The following is a 12,138-nucleotide window of genomic DNA, read 5'->3' as shown; positions in this document are numbered from 1 at the left end:
TGGGTATGCAAACCAGGTATTTAAAAAACATTAAAAGTCTTAGCACAATCAGTCATCATTGAATAGCCTACCTTGAATATCGGACATTTCCTCTAGGGTCTTTGGTCCTTGAAAAATAATTGGAGTTCAATATAATTATTCTGTGATTTAATTTTTGATCATGGTGTTTCACTAGTCTGCTAGTTTAAGCATTGTTGTGGACTTAGAACATCCAATTTTGTTGTTTTTCTATTAAAAAAAGGGGGATTTTGAGAGTGAAAACCTGACAAAACTAGCAAATCAAAGTCGTTCTCCCTGAGAATTCTTTGTTGTTGCCGTGTTATTGTTTTGGTATCAAGTATTTTAAAACATTTATTCTGAGGATTTGGCAGAAAAGAAAAGATGGCACTTTGAAATCTGCAATATATTGCACTTTATTCTAACAGTCTGTTTTATTTGCTGTTACAGTAAATCTATCCAAATCAATATAAGAACACAAGGGCATGCTAATTTAAAAGACGGCTAGTCATTTAAGCCTGGTTCTGTGTTCAATGCAGGCATATTATGGGACACAGGCCAGGTCATTATCAATAAAAAAATGTGTGCGACCAAATCATTTGCCACCAACTGAAAAAGTGGAAAAAAGTTTGTTTAGAACCCTGCCTACCTGTTATAATTGATATGTGTGAGGGATAAACACCGACGTTCTGTACATTACCTTGGAAATAATGGACGACGCAGCAGGACAAGACTGAGCCAAGACCCTTTACAGAGTTCATTTCTCCAAGGTAAAGTACAGAATGGAGACGTTTATCCCGCTTAAACCACAGTTAGCCAAAGAAAACAATATGAAAGCACACATTTACCTGTAGTAGAAATACTTATTTTCATTTTTATAAGCAAATTCATACTTTCTCCAATTTCTGGTTGCTAGAGACGCTACCCAGCCGTTCGTTCTTTGTGTTCCGTTGCCATGCTCAGTGGCAACGTTCTTATCCCTTGCTTGTCGCTAGCTAGCCAACTAGCTACGGTTACACAGTTACTACCTCTGCAGACAGAATAACAGCAAATTGTGTTTAAGCTGTTCATCCCGTTTACAGTGAGGGAAAAAAGTATTTGATCCCCTGCTGATTTTGTACGTTTGCCCACTGACAAAGAAATGATCAGTCTATAATTTTAATGGTAGGTTTATTTGAACAGTGAGAGACAGAATAACAACAACAAAAATCCAGAAAAACGCATGTCAAAAATGTTATAAATTGATTTGCATTTTAATGAGGGAAATAAGTATTTGACCCCTCTGCAAAACATGACTTAGTACTTGGTGGCAAAACCCTTGTTGGCAATCACAGAGGTCAGACGTTTCTTGTAGTTGCCCACCAGGTTTGCACACATCTCAGGAGGGATTTTGTCCCACTCCTCTTTGCAGATCATTAAGGTTTCGAGCCTGACGTTTGGCAACTCGAACCTTCAGCTCCCTCCACATATTTTCTATGGGATTAAGGTCTGGAGACTGGCTAGGCCACTCCAGGACCTTAATGTGCTTCTTTTTGAGCAACTCCTTTGTTGCCTTGGCCGTGTGTTTTGGGTTATTGTCATGCTGGAATACCCATCCACGACCCATTTTCAATGCCCTGGCTGAGGGAAGGAGGTTCTCACCCAAGATTTGACGGTACATGGCCAGTCCATCGTCCCTTTGATGCGGTGAAGTTGTCCTGTCCCCTTAGCAGAAAAACACCCCCAAAGCATAATGTTTCCACCTCCATGTTTGACGGTGGGGATGGTGTTCTTGGGGTCATAGGCAGCATTCCTCCTCCTCCAAACACGGCGAGTTGAGTTGATGCCAAAGAGCTCGATTTTGGTCTCATCTGACCATAACACTTTCACCCAGTTCTCCTCTGAATCATTCAGATGTTCATTGGCAAACTTCAGACGGCCCTGTATATGTGCTTTCTTGAGCAGGGGGACCTTGCGGGCGCTGCAGGATTTCAGTCCTTCACGGCTTAGTGTGTTACCAATTGTTTTCTTGGTGACTATGGTCCCAGCTGCCTTGAGATCATTGACAAGATCCTCCCGTGTAGTTCTGGGCTGATTCCTCACCGTTCTCATGATCATTGCAACTCCACGAGGTGAGATCTTGCATGGAGCCCCAGGCCGAGGGAGATTGACAGTTATTTTGTGTTTTTTCCATTTGCGAATAATCGTACCAACTGTTGTCACCTTCTCACCAAGCTGCTTGGCGATAGTCTTGTAGCCCATTCCAGCCTTGTGTAGGTCTACAATCTTGTCCCTGACATCCTTGGATAGCTCTTTGGTCGTGGCCATGGTGGAGAGTTTGGAATCTGATTGATTGATTGCTTCTGTGGACAGGTGTCTTTTATACAGGTAACAAGCTGTGATTAGGAGCACTCCCTTTAAGAGTGTGCTCCTAATCTCAGCTCGTTACTTGTATAAAAGACACCTGGGAGCCAGAAATCTTTCTGATTGAGAGGGGGTCAAATACTTATTTCCTTCATTAAAATGCAAATCAATTTATAACACTTTTGACATTTTTGTTGTTATTCTGTCTCTCACTGTTCAAATAAACCTACCATTAAAATTATAGACTGATCATTTCATTGTATGTGGGCAAACGTACAAAATCAGCAGGGGATCAAATACTTTTTTCCCTCACTGTATACCACAGTTGCCGAAGAAAACAATACTAAGCACAGATTTAGTTCGATATTTATGGACGCGGCCCAGTCGATCATTCTTTATGTTCCGTTGCCATGCTCTCTGGCAACGTTCCTATCCCATGCTTGCTAGCCAGCCAGTACATATTACTTCAACTACCTCAACTAGCCGGTGCCCCCGCACATTGACTCTGCACCGGTACCCCCCTGTATATATAGCCTCCCTACTGTTATTTTATTTGACTTCTGCTCTTTTTTTCTCAACAATTTTTTTTGTTTTATTCTACTTTTTTATTTAAAATAAATGCACTGTTGGTGAAGGGCTGTAAGTAAGCATTTCACTGTAATGCACCTGTTGTATTCGGCGCATGTGACCAATAAAATGTGATTTTATTTGATTTTATTTGAAGTAGCTGTTTTCTATTGACATTCATTTGGAAACATCCATAACAATTAGCTGATAATGCCCGATTTTGCCTGGCATAGCCAGAAAAGTTTACTTCTCACCAGGACACCCATCAACACTGAATGTTAATTACGAAGAGATCTCATTGCATATCAAACACTAGGCTAGAAGCTAGATAAACAGTTTGTTGCTAGCAAACCTGCCAATATGACAAGTAGATTAAAAGTAGCTGAAAACAGCTGGGTCAAACTAGAAACCCGTCGGAGGATGACAGCTTTAGCAGGCGGAGGGGACGGGAGAAATTCATCACTCACCACGTTAGGTCATCAGATGCTCCCAAAAAATATGTCTCTTCAAAAACAAATCAATGCTAACTAGCAACGTCTTTTCCTCGTTGGACTTGCGTTTACAATGTGTCCAATTTCAGTTTGTGTAGTTGTTGGTTTAGCTTTCTGTAACATTGTAGCGAGTAGGGTCTGCATGTGGAGGCGCTTATTATTGCGTCATGATTGCAAGGTGTCCCGATATCTTGTTTTAATGTCCATTCTAGAATTCCCTTCTAGCCAATCAGAAATGAGTATTCAACAATGCTGTGGGATATATACTGTGTATATGATTCTACAATGTAAAAAATAGTCAAACTAAATAAAAACCCTTGAATGAGTAGGTGTGTCTTATCTTTTGACTAGTAGTGTATATGCCAGTGGTTCTGTGGTCAGTGTGTACTCCAGTGGTTCTGTGGTCAGTGTGTACTCCAGTGGTTCTGTGGTCAGTGTGTACTCCAGTGGTTCTGTGGTCAGTGTGTACTCCAGTGGTTCTGTGGTCAGTGTGTAATCCAGTGGTTCTGTGGTCAATGTGTACTCCAGTGGTTCTGTGGTCAGTGTGTACTCCAGTGGTTCTGTGGTCAGTGTATACTCCAGTGGTTCTGTGGTCAGTGTGTACTCCAGTGGTTCTGTGGTCAGTGTGTACTCCAGTGGTTCTGTGGTCAGTGTGTACTCCAGTGGTTCTGTGGTCAGTGTGTACTCCAGTGGTTCTGTGGTCAGTGTGTACTCCAGTGGTTCTGTGGTCAGTGTATACTCCAGTGGTTCTGTGGTCAGTGTGTACTGCAGTGGTTCTGTGGTCAGTGTGTACTCCAGTGGTTCTGTGGTCAGTGTGTACTGCAGTGGTTCTGTGGTCAGTGTGTACTGCAGTGGTTCTGTGGTCAGTGTGTACTCCAGTGGTTCTGTGGTCAGTGTGTACTCCAGTGGTTCTGTGGTCAGTGTGTACTCCAGTGGTTCTGTGGTCAGTGTGTACTCCAGTGGTTCTGTGGTCAGTGTGTACTCCAGTGGTTATGTGGTCAGTGTGTACGACAGCCAGGATGACTTGGATGAAGAGCTTAGACTCAGAGAGGTTGCATTAGCTAGACAGATCATGTCCGTTGGGTCTATGGCCAGTGTCTATGATAGCTTAGTTAAGCTGCATTAGCTAGACAGTCAATTGTAATCACCCCAATTACATTCGTACATGTTTAGTCATTTAGCAGACGCTCTTATCCAGAGCGACTTACAGTTAGTGAGTGCATACATTTTTCATACTGAGGAGAGGAGAAATCTTCCAGGTCCGTTCTGGCTGTAAGATGTAAAGCTGTCCCAGGGGGGTCACAGCTGTGGAGTTCTCTGTGGTCTTTTTGAATGTCTTCCCCTTTGGGAGAAATTATACGCCTGGATCTGCCTCCTTTAAATAATGAGGAACTCAAGGGTTGTGTAATAGTGCACTGCTTCTAATAGGGCCCGGGAATAGGGTGCCATTTGGGACAAAGTCTTAAAGGGGCCGTGCTGTGTCACTTTATTAGACCAATCAATGTTTCATTACTTTTATTTCTCTTTTTTTGAAGATTTAAATCACTAGCTCATTTATAACAATTAGCAGGAATTGCAACAAAAAAAAGCAGAACAAGCTAATAATTTAGGTGTGGCAGTTTTCCACTCCAAGGTATGTGGGATGGATGAATCGATAGGTGTGGCAGTTTTCCACTCCAAGGTATGTGGGATGGATGAATCGATAGGTGTGGCAGTTTTCCACTCCAAGGTATGTGGGCTGGAGGAATCGATAGGTGTGGCAGTTTTCCACTCCAAGGTATATAGGATGGATGAATCGATAGGTGTGGCAGTTTTCCACTCCAAGGTATATAGGATGGATGAATCGATAGGTGTGGCAGTTTTCCACTCCAACTTATGTGGGATGGATGAATCGATAGGTGTGGCAGTTTTCCACTCCAAGGTATGTGGACTGGAGGAATCGATAGGTGTGGCAGTTTTCCACTCCAAGGTATATAGGATGGATGAATCGATAGGTGTGGCAGTTTTCCACTCCAAGGTATATAGGATGGATGAATCGATAGGTGTGGCAGTTTTCCACTCCAAGGTTTGTGGGATGGATGAATCGATAGGTGTGGCAGTTTTCCACTCCAACTTATGTGGGATGGATGAATCGATAGGTGTGGCAGTTTTCCACTCCAAGGTATGTGGGATGGATGAATCGATAGGTGTGGCAGTTTTCCACTCCAACTTATGTGGGATGGATGAATCGATAGGTGTGGCAGTTTTCCACTCCAAGGTATGTGGACTGGAGGAATCGATAGGTGTGGCAGTTTTCCACTCCAAGGTATATAGGATGGATGAATCGATAGGTGTGGCAGTTTTCCACTCCAAGGTATATAGGATGGATGAATCGATAGGTGTGGCAGTTTTCCACTCCAAGGTATGTGGGATGGATGAATCGATAGGTGTGGCAGTTTTCCACTCCAAGGTATGTGGGATGGATGAATCGATAGGTGTGGCAGTTTTCCACTCCAAGGTATGTGGGCTGGAGGAATCGATAGGTGTGGCAGTTTTCCACTCCAAGGTATATAGGATGGATGAATCGATAGGTGTGGCAGTTTTCCACTCCAAGGTATATAGGATGGATGAATCGATAGGTGTGGCAGTTTTCCACTCCAACTTATGTGGGATGGATGAATCGATAGGTGTGGCAGTTTTCCACTCCAAGGTATGTGGACTGGAGGAATCGATAGGTGTGGCAGTTTTCCACTCCAAGGTATATAGGATGGATGAATCGATAGGTGTGGCAGTTTTCCACTCCAAGGTATATAGGATGGATGAATCGATAGGTGTGGCAGTTTTCCACTCCAAGGTATGTGGGATGGATGAATCGATAGGTGTGGCAGTTTTCCACTCCAACTTATGTGGGATGGATGAATCGATAGGTGTGGCAGTTTTCCACTCCAAGGTATGTGGGATGGATGAATCGATAGGTGTGGCAGTTTTCCACTCCAACTTATGTGGGATGGATGAATCGATAGGTGTGGCAGTTTTCCACTCCAAGGTATGTGGACTGGAGGAATCGATAGGTGTGGCAGTTTTCCACTCCAAGGTATATAGGATGGATGAATCGATAGGTGTGGCAGTTTTTCACTCCAAGGTATATAGGATGGATGAATCGATAGGTGTGGCAGTTTTCCACTCCAAGGTATGTGGGATGGATGAATCGATAGGTGTGGCAGTTTTCCACTCCAAGGTATGTGGGATGGATGAATCGATAGGTGTGGCAGTTTTCCACTCCAACTTATGTGGGATGGATGAATCGATAGGTGTGGCAGTTTTCCACTCCAAGGTATGTGGGCTGGAGGAATCGATAGGTGTGGCAGTTTTTCCACTCCAAGGTATGTGGAATGGTAGAATCGATAGGTGTGGCAGTTTTCCACTCCAAGGTATGTGGGATGGATGAATCGATAGGTGTGACAGTTTTCCACTCCAACTTATGTGGGATGGATGAATCGATAGGTGTGGCAGTTTTCCACTCCAAGGTATGTGGGATGGATGAATCGATAGGTGTGGCAGTTTTCCACTCCAAGGTATGTGGGATGGATGAATTGATAGGTGTGGCAGTTTTCCACTCCAAGGTATGTGGGATGGATGAATCGATAGGTGTGACAGTTTTCCACTCCAAGGTATGTGGGCTGGATGAATCGATAGGTAAGGCAGTTTTCCACTCCAACGTACTGTATATGGGATGGATGAATTGATAGGTGTGGCAGTTTTTCACTCCAAGGTATGTCAAATCAAATCAAATCAAATCAAATGTTATTGGCCACATGCGCCGAATACAACAGGTGCAGACATTACAGTGAAATGCTTACTTACAGCCCTTAACCAACAGTGCAGTTATTTTTAATAAAAAAGTAGAATAAAAAAAAAAGTGTTGAGAAAAAAAAAAGAGCAGAAGTAAAATAAAATAACAGTAGGGAGGCTATATATACAGGGGGGTACCGGTGCAGAGTCAATGTGCGGGGGCACCGGCTAGTTGAGGTAGTTGAAGTAATATGTACATGTGGGTAGAGTTAAAGTGACTATGCATAAATTATTAACAGAGTAGCAGCAGCGTAAAAAGATGGGGGGCAGTGCAAATAGTCTGGGTAGCCATGATTAGCTGTTCAGGAGTCTTATGGCTTGGGGGTAGAAGCTGTTGAGAAGTCTAATGGACCTAGAATTGGCACTCCGGTACCGCTTGCCGTGCGGTAGCAGAGAGAACAGTCTATGACTAGGGTGGCTGGAGTCTTTGACAATTTTGAGGGCCTTCCTCTGACACCGCCTGGTATAGAGGTCCTGGATGGCAGGAAGCTTGGCCCCAGTGATGTACTGGGCCGTACGCACTACCCTCTGTAGTGCCTTACGGTCGGAGGCCAAGCAGTTGCCATACCAGGCGGTGATGCAACCAGTAAGGATGCTCTCGATGGTGCAGCTGTAAAAAAAAATAGAGGATCTGAGGACCCAAGCCAAATCTTTTCAGTCTCCTGGGGGGGGAATAGGCTTTTGTCGTGCCCTCTTCACGACTGTCTTGGTGTGTTTGGACCATGATAGTTATTTGGTGATGTGGACACCAAGGAACTTGAAGCTCTCAACCTGTTCCACTACAGCCCCGTCGATGAGAATGGGGGCGTGCTCAGTCCTCTTTTTAATTCCTGTAGTCCACAATCATCTCCTTTGTCTTGGTCACGTTGAGGGAGAGGTTGTTATCCTGGCACCACATGGCCAGGTCTCTGACCTCCTCCCTATAGGCTGTCTCATCGTTGTCGGTGATCAGGCCTACTACTGTTGTGTCGTCGGCAAACTTAATGATGGTGTTGGAGTCGTGCCTGGCCATGCAGTCATGGGTCCCAGGATCCTTAGCTTAGTGATGAGCTTTGAGGGCACTATGGTGTTGAATGCTGAGCTGTAGTCAATGAATAGCATTCTCACATAGGTGTTCCTCTTGTCCAGGTGGGAAAGGGCAGTGTGGAGTGCAATAGATATTGCATCATCTGTGGATCTGTTGGGGCGGTATGCAAATTGGAGTGGGTCTAGGGTTTCTGGGATAATGGTGTTGATGTGAGCCATGACCAGCCTTTCAAAGCACTTCATGGCTACAGACGTCAGTGCTACGGGTCGGTAGTCATTTAGGCAGGTTATCTTAGAGTCCTTGGGCACGGGGACTATGGTGGTCTGTTTGAAACATGTTGGTATTACAGACTCAGTCAGGGACATGTTGAAAATGTCAGTGAAGACACTTGCCAGTTGGTCAGCACATGCTCGGAGTACACGTCCTGGTAATCCGTCTGGCCCTGCGGCCTTGTGAATGTTGACCTGCTTAAAAGTCTTACTTACATCGGCTACGGAGAGCGTGATCACATAGTCATCCGGAACAGCTGGTGCTCTCATGCATGCTTCAGTGTTGCTTGCCTCGAAGCGAGCATAGAAGTGATTTAGCTCGTCTGGTAGGCTCGTGTCACTGGGCAGCTCGCGGCTGTGCTTCCCTTTGTAGTCTGTAATAGTTTTCAAGCCCTGCCACATCCGACGAGTGTCAGAGCCGGTGTAGCACGATTCAATCTTAGTCCGGTATTGACTCTTTGCCTGTTTGATGGTTCGTCGGAGGGCATAGCGGGATTTCTTATAAGCGTCCGGGTTAGAGTCCCGCTCCTTGAAAGCGACAGCTCTACCCTTTAGCTCAGTGCGGATGTTGCCTGTAATCCATGGCTTCTGGTTGGGGTATGTACGTACGGTCACTGTGGGGATGACATCATCGATGCACTTATTGATGAAGCCAGTGACTGATGTGGTGTACTCCTCAATGCCATCGGAAGAAATCCAGGAACATGTTCCATTCTGTGCTAGCAAAACAGTCCTGTAGCTTAGCATCTGCTTCATCTGACTACTTTTTTATTAACTGAGTCACTGGTGCTTCCTGCTTTAGTTTTTGCTTATAAGCAGGAATCAGGAGGATGTGGGATGGATGAATTGATAGGTGTGGCAGTAAGGTACTGTATATGGGATGGATGAATCGATAGGTGTGGCAGTAAGGTACTGTATATGGGATGGATGAATCGATAGGTGAGTAATCGATAGGCCACTCTAGTGCAGGGTGGATTGTAGTTCAAAGCTGACCATCGTGTCAGTCTGTCACCCTCTTTCAGCATCAATGGGAATGACCGGTCAAAGACACCTGGTGGTGTGTGACAGGACTGTATAATACAGTTCTCTCACTCACACACACACACACACACACACACAGTCTTGTACAGTTAACCTTGTGGGGACACGCAATTAAGTCCCATTCAAAATCCTATTTTCCCTAACCCTAACCCCAAAATGTAGCCTTAACCCTAACCCTAAACCTAACCCCAAAACGTAGCCTTAACCCTAACCCTAAACCTAACCATAGCACCTAACCCTTAACATAATTCTAACCCTAACACTAATTCTAACCTTAACCCTAAACCCCCTAGAAATAGTATTTGACCTTGTGGGGACCAACAAAATGTCTCCTGCAGGAACGGGGGCTGGGATTAAAAAAAATATATAGCACAAAACACACATCACGACAAGAGAGAGACCACAACACTACATAAAGAGAGAGACCACAACACTACATAAAGAGAGAGACCACAACACTACATAAAGAGAGACGCCACAACACTACATAAAGAGAGACACCACAACACTACATAAAGAGAGACACCACAACACTACATAAAGAGAGACACCACAACACTACATAAAGAGAGACACCACAACACTACATAAAGAGAGACACCACAACACTACATAAAGAGAGACGCCACAACACTACATAAAGAGAGACACCACAACACTACATAAAGAGAGACACCACAACACTACATAAAGAGAGACACCACAACACTACATAAAGAGAGACACCACAACACTACATAAAGAGAGACACCACAACACTACATAAAGAGAGACACCACAACACTACATAAAGAGAGACACCACAACACTACATAAAGAGAGACACCACAACACTACATAAAGAGAGACACCACAACACTACATAAAGAGCCACCACAACACTACATAAAGAGAGAGACCACAACACTACATAAAGAGAGAGACCACAACACTACATAAAGAGAGACACCACAACACTACATAGAGAGAGACACCACAACACTACATAAAGAGAGACACCACAACACTACATAAAGAGACTCCACAACACTACATAAAGAGAGACACCACAACACTACATAAAGAGAGAGACACCACAACACTACATAAAGAGAGACACCACAACACTACATAAAGAGAGACACCACAACACTACATAAAGAGAGACACCACAACACTACATAAAGAGAGACACCACAACACTACATAAAGAGAGAGACCACAACACTACATAAAGAGAGAGACCACAACACTACATAAAGAGAGACACCACAACACTACATAGAGAGAGACACCACAACACTACATAAAGAGAGACACCACAACACTACATAAAGAGAGACACCACAACACTACATAAAGAGACTCCACAACACTACATAAAGAGAGACACCACAACACTACATAAAGAGAGACACCACAACACTACATAAAGAGAGACACCACAACACTACATAAAGAGAGACACCACAACACTACATAAAGAGAGACACCACAACACTACATAAAGAGAGACACCACAACACTACATAAAGAGACTCCACAACACTACATAAAGAGAGACACCACAACACTACATAAAGAGAGACACCACAACACTACATAAAGAGAGACACCACAACACTACATAAAGAGAGACACCACAACACTACATAAAGAGAGACCACAACACTACATAAAGAGACTCCACAACACTACATAAAGAGAGACACCACAACACTACATAAAGAGAGACACCACAACACTACATAAAGAGAGACCTAAGACAACAACACAGCATGGTAGCAACACCACATGACAACATCATGGTAGCAACACCACATGACAACATCATGGTAGCAACACCACATGACAACATCATGGTAGCAACACCACATGACAACATCATGGTAGCAACACAACATGACAACACAGCATGGTAGCAGCACAAGACATGGTACAGACATTATTGGGCACAGACAACAGCACAAAGGGCAAGAAGTTAGAGACAACAATACATCACACGAAGCAGCCACAACTGTCAGTAAGAGTATCCATGATTGAGTCATTGAATGAAGAGATGGAGATAAAACTGTCCAGTTTGAGTGTTTTTTGCAGCTCGTTCCAGTCGCTAGCTGCAGCGAACTGAAAAGAGGAGCGACCCAGGGATGTGTGTGCTTTGGGGACCTTTAACAGAATGTGACTGGCAGAACGGGTGTTGTATGTGGAGGATGAGGGCTGCAGTAGGTATCTCAGATAGGGGGGAGTGAGGCCTAAGAGGGTTTTATAAATAAGCATCAACCAGTGGGTCTTGCGACGGGTATACAGAGATGACCAGTTTACAGAGGAGTATAGAGTGCAGTGATGTGTCCTATAAAGAGCATTGGTGGTAAATCTGATGGCCGAATGGTAAAGAACATCTAGCCGCTCGAGATCACCCTTACCTGCCGATCTATAAATTACATTTCCGTAATCTAGCATGGGTAGGATGGTCATCTGAATCAGGGTTAGTTTGGCAGCTGGGGTGAAAGAGGAGCGATTACGATAGAGGAAACCAAGTCTAGATTGAACCTTAGCCTGCAGCTTTGATATGTGCTGAGAGAAGGACAGTGTA

The 12,138-nt window shown here is 44.2% G+C and overlaps 1 protein-coding gene and 1 long non-coding RNA gene across 2 annotated transcripts in view; one reads left to right on the top strand and one right to left on the bottom strand.

Moving 5' to 3' along the window:
* Positions 1 to 3,470, bottom strand: part of LOC121566817 — a 3,758-nt gene extending 288 nt beyond the window's left edge. The window contains exons 1-2 of the long non-coding RNA XR_006001006.1: positions 3,375 to 3,470; positions 72 to 107 (exon numbers count right to left, since the gene is read on the bottom strand). This is a non-coding gene — a long non-coding RNA (uncharacterized LOC121566817). The remainder of the gene's footprint in view (positions 1 to 71; positions 108 to 3,374) is intronic.
* Positions 1 to 12,138, top strand: part of cntn5 (contactin 5) — a 542,763-nt gene that overhangs the window by 127,440 nt on the left and 403,185 nt on the right. The window lies entirely within an intron of this gene.

Source organism: Coregonus clupeaformis, chromosome 5 (genome assembly GCF_020615455.1).
Source record: "Coregonus clupeaformis isolate EN_2021a chromosome 5, ASM2061545v1, whole genome shotgun sequence".
Taxonomy (NCBI): Eukaryota; Metazoa; Chordata; class Actinopteri; order Salmoniformes; family Salmonidae; genus Coregonus; species Coregonus clupeaformis.
The sequence above is the reverse complement of the archived record's forward strand: the minus strand, read 5'-3'. Positions and strand labels throughout refer to the sequence as shown.